The sequence below is a fragment of the Sphaeramia orbicularis genome, chromosome 9 (genome assembly GCF_902148855.1).
Source record: "Sphaeramia orbicularis chromosome 9, fSphaOr1.1, whole genome shotgun sequence".
NCBI classification, from domain to species: domain Eukaryota; kingdom Metazoa; phylum Chordata; class Actinopteri; order Kurtiformes; family Apogonidae; genus Sphaeramia; species Sphaeramia orbicularis.
In genome coordinates, this window is record NC_043965.1 from 28,216,272 (window position 1) to 28,230,839 (window position 14,568).

The following is a 14,568-nucleotide window of genomic DNA, read 5'->3' on the forward strand; positions in this document are numbered from 1 at the left end:
GGTATTGATAGAGAACAGTGCCCTGGAGACCAGAATCTGTGAAAAGCAGCCTTTTTATTGAAGGTAATCAGCCAGAACAGAGCAGATTTTTTGAAGAATTTGCTTTCAGATTTGCCATTTAGATAAAAAATAAATAAATAAATGTAAAAAACGCTTCAACATTACTTTGACATTAAACAGCCAGCAGCTTTATTCATAGAGACAGTACTAAGGTGGATGTTACAGATTAAACCTTGCATCTCCATTGACTGCTTTAGCAAAAACTATTAAGTGATCAATAAGTTAAGCAGAGCTAGGATTTCCATTGACATGACAGCTCCCTCGGTCTCCAGGTTGTGATCGATATATTGACGCCGCTTTCAGATACTGTCCTGGTTTTCTCCGTGGACTGCACCGTCACGTGGTCTGAGGCTGAACGCTGTAACATGATCTCTGTCATGGCATGTTTGGGTCCCTTCTCACCCAGCCAGGCGTATAACAATGATGTTTATGCACCGCCACTGAAATATGTAAATAATTCAGAGGCTATGCAAGGAATTGTCTCGGCTGTGCCTGTGTCAGGAAACAACAAACTCTTGCCAGGCAAAGGAGGATTTTCAATTTTCTCATCGGCCTCCTTACAAAGCAATACACTTGACATTTTTCTATTCCAATTCAAGAGCCATCCTTAAGCAGCCTAAGCCTCCCAAAGTTTGTTTCTTTTTCCCTGTGAGATCTAGAGAAGCCGCTGTGGGAACTGAAAACACTGCGGGGTAATTAGTCCAGCGCTGGTGAAAGTCAGACTGGTGATACAAAATCCTCTTTTCCTCATCGATAAGGAGATTTCCGCCTGCCATGAGACTTCTGAAAATGTCAAGTTACGATGCAAGGACTATTATTCCTCCTGAATTTGTATGCATTTGGATGCAATTTAATGGTCCAACACTAAAATGCTACAAAAAAAAAAAAAACTAGAAAAGCACTCGGAGAGCGCAGACCTCCGTCAAGGCGGATCAGTTCCCTCCCCGATCACCACTAAAATTTAACAATTTGTTCCTTGTGCCACTATCAACATTTCCTGAAAATTTCATCAAAATCCGTAAATAACTTTTTGAGTTATCTTGCTAACAGAGACAAACAAAAAAACAAACAGAACAAACAAATAAACAAACCCCAGTGAAAACATAAACTCCTTGGAAGGGGTAATAATCCTTAAAGAAATACTTCAAAGTGTATGTTTTTGCTTAATTTCCTTCTATATTAAATACTGACCAGATCATATAAAAAATTTAAGATTGAAAATATTTCAGCAGTGCAACTCACACAAAGAATCGTGAAACATGGGCATGATGTTAAACTGTCCATTGTGCTGATAGACTGTATGCACATGAGCTTTGCCTTGATGTTGAGAGGGGGATGGGAGCTGTATCTCAGACGTGGGAAGGATGTAAATTTCGGGACACATCATCAGTAGTGTTGTCAATATGGATGTTGGAATCAGCAGTCCACAATACTTAGACCAAGTCCCTGGACCTGTCTGAAAATGTAAAGTTAGGATCAAGGACCATTATTCCTCCTGAATTTGTATGCATTTGGATGCAATTTAATGGTCCAACACTAAATGCTACAAAAAAAACTAGAAAAGCACTCAAAGACCGCACACCTCCGTCAAGGCAGATCAGTCCCCTCCCTGATCACCATCAAAATTTAATCATTTGTTCCTTGTGCCACTATCAACATTTCCTGATAATGTCTTCAAAATCCGTCCATAACTTTTTGAGTTATCTTGCTAATAGACAGACAAACAAAAAAACAGACAAACCCCGACGAAAACATGACCTCCTTGGCGGAGGTATTAATCCTTGAAGAAATACTACAAAGTGTATGTTTTTGCTTAATTTCCTTCTATATTAAATACTGATCAGATTATATTATCAAGCTTCAGATTGAAAATATTTCAGCAGTGCAACTCACACAAAGAATCATGAAACACGGGGCATGATGTTAAACTGTCCATTGTGCCAATAGATTGTATGCACATGAGCTTTGCCTTGATGTTGAGAGGGGGATGGGAGCTGTATCTCAGACGTGGGAAGGATGTAAATTTTGGGACACATCATCAGTAGTGTTGTCAGTATGGATGTTGGAATCAGCAGTCCACAATACTTAGACCAAGCCCCTGCTTCCTCAGGTTGGTTCTAGTTTGCCCACTCTGAGGTCCAGTCTTCCACTTGACCACAGCTGTGGATGAAAATTCCACGGAGGTGTTGAGAGGGGGATGGGAGCTGTATTTTTGGGACACATCATCAGTAGTGTTACCAATATGGATGTTGGAATCAGCAGTCCACAATACTTAGACCAAGTCACTGGACCTGTCGGAAAATGCCAAATTACAATACAGGGACCATTATTCCTCCTGAATTTGGATGCATTTGGATGCAATTTAATGGTCCAACACTAAAATGCAACAAAAAAAAATAAAAATCCTTAAAGAAATACTGTAAAGTGTATGTTTTTGCTTAATTTCCTGCTATACTGAATACTGACTGGATCATATTATTAAAAACTTAAGATTGTAAATATTACAGCAGAGCAACTCACACACAAATATTTTTCTTTTCTTTATTTTCCGTGGCTAAGTAACCACTTAGACCTGCTCTCAGACAGCTCCTAGAAAGATATTAATGCAGCTGCTGAATTTAGCACAAGAACTTGGAATTAATTTCTTCATCCACACTCTGAATGATCATTTTTGCAAGGCCACACAAATTAAGTGCGTGAATCACAGCTGGTCCATCAGCAAAGCAGAACCCAAGCAGGTAAAAGGTCTCTCCTGAGTCCCCTCTATCAACACCCACGTCCGTCTCCATAGAAACCAGGAATCTCAGGGGGCGTGTAAACAGAAAAACAAACGCACATCCAGTTGTTTTTTTTTTTTTTTTTTTTTTCTGTATCTGTACAGTTAATTACACACATGCTTGTCACAGTATTTTTCCCCATATGGTTGATATTTACACATTTACATTTACACTGTATCTGATAAATGTGCAGTTATAAAGGTGTGAGTACATCTACACACGTACACAATACACACATAAACACACACAAAGACTCACAGATACAAACATAATGGTGACCTACAAGGAATTCATATTTTCAGTATCACTTCTAGGTCAACAATGTAGAGACGGATAATGTATTTAAGATGAATTTAATGTATTTAAAACCACTGTCAAATAAATATTATAAAGTAGTGTCACAAAATAAAGGTTAGAGTTCAACTATGAATGTGTTGTCAACAGCCCCATGAAAAATTCTGTCATAATTATTAAAATCATGATATTTGTTGCTATGTTTGTTTTTTTAGGGATCGTTTTCTATCACAGCCTACATCTGTATTGAAGTCAAGAAGCTGGAATGATTGCAATGCAATGATTTGCAAATCTCATCAACCCATATTTTATTATGTATAAAGTGAGAAAATGTACCATTTGTACCAAATGTATCACAATCCTTTTGTTGTCTCTATTCCGACTTTGTTGAGATGTGTCACTGCATTCTTGTTCAAAATGAACTTTATTACCTCTGCCAAGGACAGCAGAGGTTATGTTTGCATCAGGGTTTGTCTGTCTGTTAGCAAGACAACTCAAAAAGTTATGGATGGATTTGGATGAAATTTTCAGGAAATGTTGATACTGGCACAAGGAACAAATTATTAAATTTTGGTGGTGATGGGGGGGGGGACTGATCTGCCTTGGTGGAGGTCTGTGCTCTCCGAGTGCTTTTCTAGTATTTTTATTAAAGTGGTACATTTTCTCAGTTTTACTACTACTACTACTACTACTACTACTACTACTACTACTACTATGCTTTCTATGTTTTATTCTGAATAAAATATGGGAAATTTACAAACCACTCCATTCCATTTTTATTTGCATTTTAGACATCATACCCACTTTCCTTTATTGTCCAAACAAGAAAATGTATCTTGGGCAATGGTGCTGTACTGTTGCTGCAATGGTGGAGACAAATAATAAATAACATGAATATACATAATGACAATAAAAATAATAATTACATAAGTATATACAATACTGATTGTACATCTGCAACATATAATCAGATAAATATACATACCATGAATGTAAGATGAATATGAATACAAAAGAATACACAAAAACACCAGACTAGAAACTTCTCAATATCTAAGACTTAATGTTGCAGATCAAAAAGTATAAAAACTTGCCAACACTGTTTGTTTGTTTGTTTGTTTATTTATTTATTTACCCTACCAAGACAAGTATAAACAAGCGCCAAGAGCAAATAAACTGAATGAAAAGCTAAGACTTAGAACTTGAACTGAGTGTAATTTGTAAGTCGACAACAATTTTATTTTGTGCCTGAATGAAATACAGTCAGCCTCCTGATCACTGCATTAAGATGAAGAGTCATAAAGGTTCAATATCTGAGTTTCAGGTCATGTCATTTAAAGACATTTAAGGTCTTGTTGTCAGAACAGATCATACTTGATGTAGGTATCAGCGTCATTGTGAACAGTCCCGGTTCTGCTTATTTGGACTGCACCTCCGACCTAACCCAGCAGAAAAGATTAGGTACTTGATTTTATTTTATTTGGCAAGGAAACCTCAAATGCAATCATCCACTGCGTCCACTTGTTGCCAAATTGTAATTATCTTACTGGGAATTTAGTAGGAGCACCCAGTGCAAATAAGTTTGACAAAAGGTCTGAATCCAAAGTTCATGGCACTCGAGACTTGCAAAAATCTCATACTGTTTCCAAAATATTCAGATATATGTAGGCTATATTGTGAAACCAATTCACAGACCGACAAGAATGATATGAGTGAGTGCACAAGAAAAACATACATTCCCCTGTATGTCTTGCTGAGTTTTCTTTTCCAGGTATATTTTGGCAGAAGTGTGACCTTGTTAATCACATGTTCAGTTGGACGAGAACAAAAACAATATTTGAACAATAACATGACATGGGGAGACATTGAGAGATCCCATCATTTATACAGAAGCACCGCAGAGAAACAAACATAATGAGAATCACTGACCTGAGACATACCATGGTTTGCATACGACACAACTATGCAGACTTCCCTCTGCTGTTTTTACACCAAGACTTAACAAAACTCATGAACACCAGACTCTGGGGAGATACACTTCTCCAACAGTCTTGTGTTTTGGTGCTATCTAAGGAACTGCAGCTGTTTTCCATTCAAGTGGAAATCAACTGGCTTTCGGGAATTTACGAGTTTTTTTTGTTTGTTTGTGGTGTCAGGCATGTGACACATGCAGGAGTGTTTGCGTGTTTAAAGATGCAATTAACAGATAAGGAGAAAGAGAGAGGTGTAATCTTAGAATAGTAACAGCCTAATCTAAAATGTCCACCCTATAGGCTGGATATTAAAGATTTGCTGCTTATTTCCCGAATCATTAAACATTTAATTTACTGCTGCATTCAGTGAAAACACACTGTGGATTATTTGTTTAACCCTGTAAAGCCTGAACCATTACATCATTGACAGAAAATTCCAGTTCTTTGAAACTGGAGCCTTTATTGGTCCTTCTGAACAATCAAAAACTTTTTTTTTTTTTCAAATATCAATTTCCATGTATGAGTTTCAACTTTGTATCATATTTGATACATTAGGTCTCAATGCTCAAATATTATTATTTTTGAACAAACATAATATAACACAAACATGTCTAACAAATTGGCAATTCCTTTTCAAATTTGGCAAAATTCTGCCCCCTTCCTCATTAACCCTTTATCAGGCAAGTGAGTATTTTTGGTAATTTCCACAAACATTAAATATGGGGCCAGTCCTTTGCCTCAGTGAATTCAAGGAGCACATTGTTTTTTACCTCCACCAAGGAGGTTATGTTTTGCTATCGTTGGTCTGTCTGTCTGTCTGTGTGCTAGATAACTCAAAAAGCTATGGACGGATTTGGATGGAAATTTCAGGAAATGTTGAAACTGGCACAAGGAACAAATGATTACATTTTGGTGGTGATCGGGGGGGGGGGGGGGGGGGGGGGGCACTGATCTGCCCTGGCGGAGGTCTGCGCTCTCCAAATACTTCTAGTTCTTTTTTTTTTGTTTTTTTTTTGTTTTATAAAACTATACAGTGATTTAGAGACATTTTAAAGACATTTTGAAGCTGTAAATACTGAATATGAGTGTTTTTTGTCAGTTTATGACCTTATAACAGTTGTTTTATTGCGGGTGTTTACTTTTTAGTAAGTGTCTGCTCGGATGTTTTAAGGCATGAGGAGGTAGATGACTATGTACAATAACACACTAAGGTTGAAATTTTGAATTTCAGAGCATTTCAATGAGTGCCCGATAAAGGGTTAATAACAGTCTTGTAGTGTCACTGGAAAGGCCTCTGGTGAACGAATTCCTCCCCCCTGGTGGATTATCTCTGTATTGCATGTATCTAATTGTATACATCAGGTTTTTCAAGAAAAAAAATATCACACTGATCATGTAGACGGCTTCAGAACTCATGTATCAAATATACGTTTGGTGTTATAGGGTTAAAGCACATGTACATTTGCAGAGTTAAAATGAAACTTTAGGAGCAAAACTGTTAATGGGATTAAATGACATCAGTTGACAACAAAAAGCAATATGTGGAGAACATGAGAGATGAGTGTACTGCAAACTAAACCCCAATAGCTTTTGTTTTTAGGAAATTAATTCCCTGATGTATACAAAACATTTCACTGTCAGCACAACTGATGAACATTTGTTGTTTTTCAATGTCACTGTTCAACCTCCCTTTTGGATCGTCAGTCTAAAATAAAGCACATTTCTCTGCAGACTGCAACCAATGAGGCTGATTCTTGTTTGTGGAAATTCAAACTTTTTTCCCTTTCTCTCTGTCTGACTAATCTTCTGTCTCCCCTGCCTCCCTCACAAACACACCACGCACAAACCTACATGCCTAATACTGAAGACAATCAAGCCTTTCTTTCTCCTGCTTCTTGTCAGAGCGACTGTCAGGGTGCCTCTTTTAAGTGTTGCGTATTCTTTTTTTTTTTTTTCCCCAGTTTTTCCAGAGAATTGTCACCCAGGAGAGGTGTCCCTGTGCCTGTTGTAGGTCAGAACATGACACGAAAAAGAAAAAAAAAAAAAAAACAGACCCAGTTGTGTCAGATATCATCCACTTACCAGGCCAGAGGGTCACACAGGGATCCAGTGCAAAACCACTAAGGGCAAAAGATGAAGTTCATGTGAGGTGAAAATGAATAGATGCCTTTCAATGTATGAAGTGTCAACAGTTCAACTCTCTCTTTTGTTTGATTGATGTTTTCCCCATTGCATTGACAGGAAAGGATGAATAATGAATGGGCCTTGTAACAGTTCAGGTCATACGCGCCAAGAGCAAAGTGAACCCAAATGTCACAGCTTTCATCTAGTCTGTCTGCTTTTATTTACTCATATTATAAATTAATTGATCCTTATTAAAAATGCATGTAGTAGCCAATTAGCTTGCATTGGAATCATTCAAGATACAGTATTAACCCACAAAAATGCACCACTACATTTGTGTCAGTTCCCAAATGAAATTTCCTCTATATCAAACCTTTCTTAAGTGATTTATCACTATTTATTATAATATTAACCTATGTATTTTGCATTTTATCAGTATGAATGAGATATTTTCTGGGAAAATGTTCATAAAAGCTCTGATTAAAGTTCAGGTTTATTATATCAAAAACAGAGAAAATTGCAGAAAATGTGACTTTTTTAGTAAATCCTATCATTAACTGAACATAAATCAAGCATTTCCATCTACTGTCATTTATCTAAGTCTATGGGTAGTGTATTATATTGTCTCCTGGGTCGGTGCAATACACAATGGTCTCATCTACCCCCTTTTATATAAGGTTTTATGCACTTTTTATATATATTTATAAATGCATGTGTCTTTATTTTAATAGAATTTTGTGTTTTTCTTGTGTCTTTTATCTGACTCTCTGAATGACCACACAGAAGTTCCTACGTATATATGCACAAATGGTAAATACATTTCTTGAATCTTGGGCCTGATTTTCTAAAGGTTTGCGCGTGTAAAACCGTGCACAAACTTGACTGCACATGCTAAAATATGTTGAAGCTTATCTACTTACAGGACACACCAAGGGTTGTGTCACGCAAATGGGCAAAATAGCTCGCACAACCCATTTAGTGTGTTTGCCTTGATGAATATGCAATATGAGTGTTTCTGCCAGAATGTGCCAAATCATTGGGAGGAGTAGATGCAAATATTTATTTAACGCGCAAAATGTGATTTACCAAACCTGAAACTGATTGTGGTGGCTGATTTTGCATCTATATTTAGCAAGTCCGAAAGGCAGGTTGTAACTGGCACAGCTTCACACAAAACTAGCTGCAGTTGTTGTGGCAAGGAGGTGACATAAGCCCAACTAAAGGCAACACAGAGAATGAGTCTTTTCTGCTCATGTCAACATTTTTGGAATGACAGAAGAAAAAATTATTGAGACATATCGCCTACCCAGCATTGTCATTTTAGAACTTCTAGATGAACTAGGGCAGTGTTTCCCAACCTTTCTGAGCCACGGCACATATTTTTCAGAATGGGGAACTCCTTGGCAGCAGTCACCGGACACTCTCCCAGTGGGGGTGCACATCGGGGGTGTGGGGGTGACATTGTCGAGGGGCGTTTCAAACAAGAAAGCTGGAAGGGGTGCATCAGTGACCCCTCAGATGGACGCCCCAGACTTATGGATTGAAGTCCATCGTAGAATAATAAAGGCATACCCCCCCTCCCCAACCCGATCCGCGAGTCCCATGGATAACCCGCCAATCTGCGCATCACTAGGGAGGGGGGGTTTATCAACAGAAGGCACCGCATCGAGGCTGGTTCACTTTCATCTTTTACAAAGCTAAATGGGAGAGTGTTGTTGTAGACTGGATCGTTGGTGCGTACAGTCGTACATATCACGCCGCTCGCTCAGAGTACCAGTCAGGTTAAATTGGATAATCTCCCACAGCATACCTGATGATCTCTCACAGCACACGTATGTGCCAGGGCACACTGGTTGGGAAACACTGAACTAGGGGATGATTTGGGGCCAATCACAAGGAGGAGTCATGCAATACCTTCTATGACAAAACTCCTCCCAACGTTCCATCTCCATGTATCTCAATCATTCCAGCACACTGTTGCCATTAATGCTAGCGTATCCCAGAGTAGTTTTTCCAGCGTACTGTCTCCATGATGACAACAAGTAGCACGTGCAAAAACGTCATTTAAATAGGGCGGTCTCCAAGACTTTGCACCTGTTGTTTTTTGTGCAGGCAATCTTAGTTGATCCCTGTGACATGCAAATCAATAGCATGCACATTTTTTTAGTGTGAGCAAGCAAATTTGCACCCATTATTTGTAATCCTAGTAAATCAGGCCCCATGGGTTTTACTGGTGAATGAATGTTGTAGAACGTGACAGTGTTTTCACATTCACTACAGAGCCTCTGAACGTCCAAATGGATCATATCTGATGACCATGAAAAGATGATAAACTGTATTTTACACCAATTATTTACATGTATTGATAGGATTAGTGGATCAACGGGTATTAAACAGTTTAGATCAGTAGATGCTTTTGGTCAGTGATGGACGTTTGGGTCTTTATGGCTTATAGGCACATTATTTTGTCATAGATTGCCTCTTTCTACATATTTGTTTATTTATGTTATTTAATGTTTATTTTCAGGGACAATACATCCAGCATTGCCACCAAAGGGAAAATATGATGCATATAAGACGTCTAACTTCAGCTAATTTGCAGTCTTTGTCCCTGCAGGCTTTGGAATACTGTAAAATAATATACTTAATACAATAAAATACAATAAAAATACAACGTATACAATGAATAAATGCCATAGTACACAGACTCTGACAAAACAAGATGCTATATGTAAATGTCCTATCCTATTACATATATAGTAGTGAAAAAAAACCCAACAATGATCAATAAAGTAAGGGTTCTGGTAAGAAAAATAAGCAATAAAAATATCTCCTTCACTTTTAGTTTTCTGCTGGCAAAGCCCAGTGAAGTGTGAATGCCCACAGGCCAGAATTTAAGGTGGTTGGAAATAACTTAAGTAATGTTATTTCTTCAGACCAGAATTCTTTCTGTGGTTGGAAATTCAACAAGAACAAAAATGAAAAGAGGGAAAAAGGCTTGTAATGCAGTGGCTGTCTACCAAAAGTGAAAATGCTGTAGGTCTCTGTTAGGTTTCTTTGAATGATGTCTTTTACATTCACAAAGACGAAAGTATTTCTGGGGATATTATTAGACCGCTGCCTCTAAACCAAGTTTGGACTGTGCACAAACAATGTACATGTGCTACTTTTTATGACTAAGAAGCTACTTTCACTGGTTATAAATGCTGCATTCCCAATCACTTCTAATAAGTTTGAAGGCTATTCCAGTCTAGGATATAATAATGATAATCCATCAAACACTAGTTTACTCCTGTAAATTCAAATCTAGAAGAAGGACACTAATTCACAGGATGTTGATAGACTTTTTTAGTGTGTGTACTATGGGCGCGGTGTTCAATGAAATGAATAAGCAGCCATGTTGGAGTACCTCATTCATTGTACAATACATTCACATGTCTGCTTTAGTCTAAACCACCGTAGGATCTGGGAGCCGAGTCTGCACACCGCTTCACGAAGGCTTGTCAAGGGAATGAAGTGGCACTCCTGACTGAGTGCCACTTCAAACCATGGAAACTGATGTTTTCCTGCTAACTTCATCTTCAGTACTGCTGGCTCATTTCCATAATGTCACAACACCCCTGACAAAGCTGGATTATCAAGCCCCCCCTCAGACTGATAAGTCAATAGCTTTGGGCTCATTTGTATAAGAAAATGACCAGGTTATTCAAGGCCAGTAGTGTCCCTTCATTTTTAATCAATATTTAGTTGCTAAACTTTAATACTTGGTGCAAAAACTTTTTTTAATTGGATTTTTATCTCACCAGGTACCTGTCAGGCTTTTGTGGGCCTTTCTGCCTACAGTAATACATGCATTAGAGGGACTTTCTTGGCCTAAATTAAGATTCACAGACAGCACTTAGTCTCCTGCTGTGAGCTTGTTGGGGGCACAATACAGCACAGGAGGAAGTACTGCCTCAGAGCCTTAACAAGAGTATTAAACACTTGGCAGTACAGTACACGGCACATTTGCAAAGACATTTACCATGAACCTCGAAGTGCTAACTGTAACATATGTGAAGGAATTTACAACTATGGCACTTTTTAAAAAAGATATATTATTTCCAATGTCATGACACATGGATGCTTCTAGGAAACTGGTCCCTAAAAACAGGACATGGGGGCTAAAAATTCAAACCAGATGTAGACTAATGTTATGAAGCAAGTTTGCAAGCACTTTGGGTCTATTTTAAAAAATAAATACTGACTGACATAAAAGAAAAACGCTTTCATCTAAAACACATTGTTGTATTATTTTACATTATATTTAATACAAAAATCTGCATGTAACATGGTAAAAAGGGCATGAAAATTACGCACTACTGTTTTTTTGAATATCTGTATTTTCTCACAGGTACATTTTGGGAATTGAACTAATTATGCAAGGCACAGTGTTTCACAAAAATGACCACTGTTGCAAAATCATTTGCGATTTATTTGTGTTTAAATGGGCAGGTTCTGCATGTAACATAAGTGGACACGATGGGTTACATACAAAACCTGGAATTAGACTGCCAATTCATGAAAAACCTGCATGTCTGGATTAGAAAAAACACTAGGATCATCATATTGAACACAGTGTCTTTATTTATAGTGGTATATAAGACCATTTCAAGCCATGTTTTCCAGATCAAATGCACTGACACATAGGTAGTTTTTCCTGTCCCAATTTGGGTCCTAGTTTTGGACCCAATATTTTATTGAAAATTCATTAATTTTGGGATGGCTCAGAGCAAGAATATATATTTTTTTGCATTTATCTGAGGTCATCATTATGTACATCCTGGGGGGAAATATGTCTAAATTTCTCTTTTATTATTGGGTCTAAAAAGCTGGCAAAGTACCAGGTACCAAAATGAACTCAGTTTCATGGAAGCACCCATATCTCAGAAAATGAACACCTTCTCTGACTCTGTCAGTTGTCTCCCTCCATGATCCAGGGTGGTCATTGTGTACATTGGCCTTGATGTGAACAACTAATGTTAGCTTAGCTACTAGTATATGATATGCATATGATTACTCCCAAGTACCACAATATCTCCTACATTAGCTACGTTCAGATCAACAAGGACCTTACTTCAACACATAAATATGAGCAAATGTAAATATATTACATGTTTAACCACAATGTAAACAGGTCAACTATAGGGAAAATAAATAAATAATGTAACTGGTAACAACATTGACAAACATGCCAGTGTTTAGTAACATTCATTCAGTGTATTCAGTGAGCAGGACAAAAAAATACAAGTATAATAATCATGTCTGTATTTATTTGAAGCTAGTGTTTTTTTCTACTGTTGTTGCTGAATATTGTTGAATTTGAAGGTTTCCATGGACCAGCAAGGTCACCCAACAATTATACCAACACACATTTCTGCAGCACATGTGGACAGAAGTAGAAAACAGGAAATTGCCTTTTTTTCCGTTGTGATATTGGAGGCCTGGTTTGAGTGAGGTAGAATATTCCAGTCTTAAATATATCCATTTTGTAACAAAGAAATGCAAGGCTTAAATGGGACATTTTCCTTGAATTTTAAATGTGTAACCATGTGGGGTGATCCACATTGTGCAGTAATCTCAGAAGGCACTGATGGTCTGTGATATCCACAGAGCAGAAGCAGACTAAGCCATACACATGGTTTTATCTCTACAGGCAGAATTTTTTTTTGCATGCTCCAGGGTACTGTTGCAGTTTCCAGGTTTTGCATCCATTTGTGGGGGTTGTTGACAAACACTGGGGGAAACGGTGTGCTTCTCTAAAGGAGACTCTGCAGAAATGTAAAGTAGTCACATGTAGTATATTTCACTTTGGAAACATGGGTAATCCTGACTGCTGCAGCCAGGGAGGCTGAACACATACTAACTTGATATATGGTTTGGCATTGTGCTGGGGTCTGGGGGATTATCGTGTATTTCTGTGGACATGTTAGGCTGTCTATACATGGATACAGCAGAATGGAGAAACATCAGTGTACGTGAATGAATGCCACTGCAGACCACTCTATTTTTTAAACCTCATGATCTAACTTAAGCCCTATTTTCTGGACTAAACTTTGATCCCTTCAGAACTGTCTCATCCAGTGTGTGGGTGTCAGTCCCAGAGGGTTAAGGCTCTTTAACAGAGGTGGGTGAATTAACCAGATGTGCATTTACCAACCAGACTGTCACTTTTCATCACCGAGGTCTTTCCTCTTGTAAAAACAAACTCTTGTAGAGAGTAAGCATTATAACATCCTTTCTATAAAGCTGAATATCTAACTCTTTCATGGCTACATTTAAATAACTAAATAATAAATAAATATGATTTATTATGTAACAGTTTTGGTATCAGGATTTTTAATATTCCAGTAATTGTCAAACTCTGCAGTTCTAATTAGGCCTAAAACCGCCTTAAGATGTGCAATAAAACTCCAAATTTTAACTTTTTGTTTTAAAAATAAATTACAAAAGTTACAATACTTTATAGTGGTGAAGTCTAATCAGTTGAAATCAGTGTTTTAATTATTCATACATTCAAATGCTGATGGCACATACTATGGACATACATGTATGAACCACTAAATCTTTAGGAGGGTCAGAGGGATACTAGAGCCTATCCCAGCCACAGGGGTCCAACCTGGACACATCACCACTTCATCACAGAGCTGACATTCACAGAACAACAACCATTTACTGTCAGGTTTTTGTGTTTAGTCAGAATTCAGTCTGATATGTGTAGGATTTTTGAGTTACTTATGGGATCTGACATAGGGTAGGTAGAAGGATGGGGATTATAAATTACACTTTTTTAGAATGTTTTCCTGTCTTTTTATATAAATCTTTTAGCACATTCATCATAGCATCAGTCAATATTATTCAGTGTCACATAATTTATTTCCACCCAGAGCTGTGTTAAGTTTTTGGTTTTATATAGATGTTGGGGTGAGACAGAACACTGTGTAAAGTCTTCTCCATCACATCCCAAAGATTCTCAGTGAGGTTCGGGTCTGGATGAATCCTATCATTATCATCTTGGAATATGTCTGCGTCATCAGGGAAAACTCTATTAATGGTCAAACCTGGTCATCAGCTGACTTCATTTTTGGACACATAACATTGCTGAACCTAGACCTGACCAACTGAATCAAACCCAGATCATAACACTGCCCCCACAGGCTTGTACTGTAGGTGCTAAGCATGATGGGTAATCACTTCATCCACCTCTCCTTCACCCTGATGCTGGAGCAGAGTCAGTCTGGACTCATCAGACCACATGACCTTTTTTCATTGAAACATAGTCCAGCATTCATTAGGATGAA